The sequence below is a fragment of the Babylonia areolata genome, chromosome 6, assembly GCF_041734735.1.
Source record: "Babylonia areolata isolate BAREFJ2019XMU chromosome 6, ASM4173473v1, whole genome shotgun sequence".
Classification (NCBI taxonomy): domain Eukaryota; kingdom Metazoa; phylum Mollusca; class Gastropoda; order Neogastropoda; family Buccinidae; genus Babylonia; species Babylonia areolata.
The window spans coordinates 41,089,869-41,094,868 of record NC_134881.1 but is presented as its reverse complement, the minus strand read 5'-3'; the positions used below and the strand labels follow the sequence as shown (position 1 = coordinate 41,094,868).

At 39.6% G+C, this 5,000-nt stretch overlaps 1 non-coding gene across 1 annotated transcript; it reads right to left on the bottom strand.

Annotated features, from left to right (window-relative positions):
* Positions 1–2,149: 2,149 nt before the first annotated feature.
* Positions 2,150–2,222, bottom strand: Trnar-ucg (transfer RNA arginine (anticodon UCG)). The gene has a single exon. It is a non-coding gene; the product is annotated as a tRNA-Arg (tRNA).
* Positions 2,223–5,000: the final 2,778 nt, after the last annotated feature.

Here is a 5,000-nt window from a genome sequence, read left to right as displayed (position 1 = left end):
TGATCTACCTTCTCTAGAAGACATTTATTATAAGCGGCTACTCAAAAAAGCAAAATCAATCAGCCAGGACGAATCACATCCAGATTTTGGGATTTTCGAGATGCTCCTGTCTAGTCGACGGTACAGAAGTATAAGGACGAAAACCAATCGCTTCGCCAATAGATTTTTCCCCAAAGCAGTCAATGCCCTGTCTCTCGAATCAAATCCAGTATGACAACTAGAATTGAGCAATCAACAACCATCTACCTGAAGATCTAGTCATTAGCCCCATCCATATGTAATATGCAGCTCCTGTTCAAACGTGTGTGTGTGTGTGTGTGTGTGTGTGTGTGTGCAAGTTTTTATATTGATATGCACTTGTATGTATCCTAATTTCTACTGTATCTGTGTTTGTGTATGATTTTCAATTTATGTTCGTATCTTGTCATGTACTATCCGCATAAAGTATATATAAAAAAATATGTATGTAGTGGTCAGTATTTATATGCGTATATGCCTGGCACACAGACACACACAGACACACACACACACACACGCGCGCGCGCGCACACACACACACACACACAAACATAGACAGTCTTACCTGCTCTTATACTTGCGTACACAACACGTCAGGCGCAGTCAGTTTCAATACTTATGTGCTGATAGAAGACATGCGGTCTTCACACATCACTTACCTGCCACTCATCTGCGCACCCACAGAGCCCAACCCACCCACCCCCCGGATGACTAGATGGTCCTCGTCGATCCCGACGGACGAACCACACCTGCCATAATAAACATCTAATCTGTTCTTTACGACTGTGTGGAGTAATCAACATATTCGCTCTCTCCAAAACGGCCCTCTGTGTGGCCTTTCAATAGTGGTATTCTCGCAACCCATGTCGGGTTTTTCATTCATTATAATCTATTTTATTCTCCCAATCCACTGGCCTGTGTTGTATTGTACTGTGTCCTGTTGTATGGTATTGTATTGTGGTGGTAGATTGCTTGATGACAGAAGCAGGGTATGACTGTGTTTGGGATGCTTAATACTTCTTAGAGAGGGAATCTTTCTTCAAGAATGTCAACATTGCTTTAATAATAATAATAATGGATACTTATATAGCACACTATCCAGAAATCTGCTCTAGGTGCTTTACAAAAACGCTTTTGTTAACATAAAATATTATATCTATGTTACATACACACACCAAAATGTGACTACACACACACACACACACACACACACACACACTACATACATGCATTTTAACATACATGTGTATCTAACAGCTATCCTAACACACATACGCACACATAGGCAGGCACAAACGTACATAAACACACGCACACACAATGCACATTCACATACATGTATGTAGTTATGTACACATACATATGTATACACACATAGTCAAGCACAGCTAACGCAAAGGAAGTGGACCTGCCACAATTGAACTTACTGCTGAGAGATAGTTTTCAAAATCTATGGAGACATGCTCTAGAGGCGAGTAGTAAATGTTTGTTTTATCGAAATTTCAAAAGTGGATTTGGTAGAGAAAAATATATAAGTCAAATGCCTGATAATTACGTTATCAGCTTCTTCAGATTTCGAAGTAGTAATCATAAGCTGGAAATAGAAACAGGGAGACACAAAGGCATTCCACGAGAGTTACGGCTTTGTTAGGTTTGTAACATGTCTGTGATTGGGGATTGAGTTTCATTTTATAATGGAACGTCCCAATTATGATCAGTTACGAAACAGATATGTTCCTAAAAAATATTTGTCTCCAAAATCGGTTTTTAATTTTTGTAACATGCTCAAAAGAGGCAAAAAAGTCATTTTAGCTGTAAGATGATTAGATTTGCAAATGTTGCTTAGGTACACTTTTGTAGTTAAAAGACATTTATGTTTTGTCAACTTTTATGTGACATTGTTGTGTATTTCGAAATGTTTGTTCTGGGCATGAAAAGATATTTGCAGTAATCCTCCATACTCCAATAGGAGTGAAAGGTAATTAAAACTTGAAACTTGAAACTTGTGTGCGTAGTAGTAGTAGTTGCAGTGATAGTAGTAACTTTTTCTTTAAAATCAAGGCATTCAAATTATTCATCTGATTAATAAAAAATCTTTTTTGTTTTTGAATTATGAAAAAAAAGTGATGCACGACCCCGACGGGAGTCGAACCCGCAATCTTCTGATCCGAAGTCAGACGCCTTATCCATTAGGCCACGGGGCCACCACGATCATTCAATAGTACAATATTTTACATATATTTTACAGATAATACTTGCCCTTTTTTTTTCTTAATCATTGACACGTGGAATCACTCTCATGTACGTTTATTTTCAGTGCGGAGAAAAATACACTCTTCTTTCACGGATGTCTGGCCGAAGTTTCGCGTGCTCAAATTCGCAAAAGCAACACAGTCGGTAAAATAGCCAATAACGTCACTTACAAATGACGTCATCAGTAGATTATCACGTCATGTGGGAGGTAAGAAATCGACTGTCGAGCCATACAACAGTTTTCCCAGCCACGATACTGAAGAGAAAAATCGTTTGCGAAGAGAAAGTGTTTCTCTCATCACCACTTAAATCTCCAGTCCCTCTTTTATTTTTAATGTTAATTCACGGCCAGTCCTCTCTTCTCCTCTACACAGACCCCTCGGATGTCCAGTGGGTGTCTCAATGACCCAACCTTTAGCTTCCATCGTCAGAATTGTGGTATTGTTTGTCAACATTCACCTCTTCAGTATAAGAGCCTTCCGCTTGCAATATTTTGATGGTGATAATTGGGGTGAAACGCTGTTAACGTCGTCTCTTTCGCCGTTCGTATCGAGAGAGTTAAAGAAGAAGAAGAAGAAGAAAAAAAGAAATGAAAAAGAATAATTCGAAAAGGGCAGACAGCAAAATATTCCGTACTTGGGAACTTGACTCAAGGTCAAGACCTAACGAGAACGCTGGCCATTAAGGAGAAGCGTGAGCGAAGGAGGCAGGGCTCAACTTCTGCAGACGTTTTCCCTTGCAACACCTGTGCGAGGGAAGTGCTGCGCATCCAGAATCAGTCTCTTCTCCCATAGTATGAGAGGACACACACCGACAGATAAGCCTGCCTGCCTACTCGTCCGTCGGTCCGACGGGAGACTCCATTACATTAAGAGACACTGTTTTAATCCAAGTAATACATTCATAAACATTAGGAACCTCTTTGAATCTCTCTCTCTGTGTCGTCCAACCAAAGTATTATAAAGATCCATCTAAATTTAGATTTAATTTGCTCATGTCGTCAAGACATGAGTCTACTCTGTGTAACTTGGCCATTTATATATATGAGGCATTGAAGAGATTGAGAATAGTTACGACGTGAATGTTGTTGAACATCTGTGTTAGATATTTTTTGGTTGGTTTGTGTTGAAGATGCATAGTGTGTCATGCAAAATCTTATTTATCTTTCTTTAATGTCACCCCATTCAGTAAGGGGCTTTAGCCTTTATCTGAATAAAAAATCGTTATCGTTATCTTTCTCTGTCGCTCGCTCTCTCTACTGTGCCTCTCTTTTCCCCCCTATCTCTGTCTCCCGTTGCGTGGGTGCATGTGAACATGTTTGTTTTTAGAAGAAAAAAAAAATTATACCGGCAGATCTGAAATCCCGGCGACGTCTTACCCATTATGTCACGTGACCACATCAAAAACTTTTGATTGTACAGTATTTAACAAACATTTCACAGACGCTACTTCCCATATATATATATATATATATATATATATATATATATATATATATATATATATATATATATATGTTGTTTTTTTTAACTGACAATTTAAACCATTGTCGTATACGCAGCGAAAGTGATTTATATATTAGGGAGAAAAATCAAACGGTTGTCTTCTGCTGCTAGTGGGTGTCTGAATGACCCAACCTTTAGCTTCCGTTGTCAGAATTGTGGTATTCTTTGTCAACATTCACGTCTTCAGTATAAGAGCCTTCCGCTTGCAATATTTTGATGATGGTAATTGGGGTGAAACGCTGTTAACGTCGTCTCTTTCGCCGTTCGTATGGAGAGAGTTAATGCAGTTTTACGTGGTAGTAATTGATTCTGGTGGACAAAAAATAAAGCAATTCGAAGAGGAAACACACACACACACACACACACACACACACACACACACACACACACACACAGAACTCAGAAACATTAGTTACAATAGCACACACACACACACACACACACACACACACACACACACACACACACACACACACAGAGTTGAATAAACGACCACAGCGAGCACATATTAGGTGCATGGAGCGGGAAAGAGAACAGAGAAGGGTTGGGGGGGTGGGGTGAGGGTGAGGGGGGGACTTGGGGGGGCGAGGGGGGCCCGGGGGGGGGGGGGGGGGGGGGGTGCGGGTGTAAAAAGCAAGAGCAATTGCCACATGACTGATAAAATTACGTCCACACCCTGTTTGAAGGCAAACAGACACACACACACACTGACACACACACACACACACACACACACACACACACACACACACACACGCACAGACACACACACACACACACACACACACACACACACTCTGACTCACACACAGCATTACGTCACTGATGTGTGAACTCTTGCCAACTTGGAAGTTATCGTTCACCTCGGGTTATAGACACTGGATATTTTGAGTCGAGATGATAAACTAGTTTGAATGTATTATTTTTTGTTAACCAGAAATCTTTTTTTATTTTGATTTTGAAAACATATTTTTTTTAAACTCTCGTTTCTTGCTCCTGGAATTGGTTTAGTCATAGTGTGCATGTTGTTGTTGTTGTTGTTGTTCTTCTTCTTCTTCGTATAATGATAATGATAATAAATAACAACAATAATGATGTGATAATTATTATCATATTACTATTATTGTTGTTGTCATTAACATCATTATTATTGTTATTGCTGCCATCATCATCATCATTATCATCACCATTATCATTATCATTAGTGTCTAAAACTGGGCGATC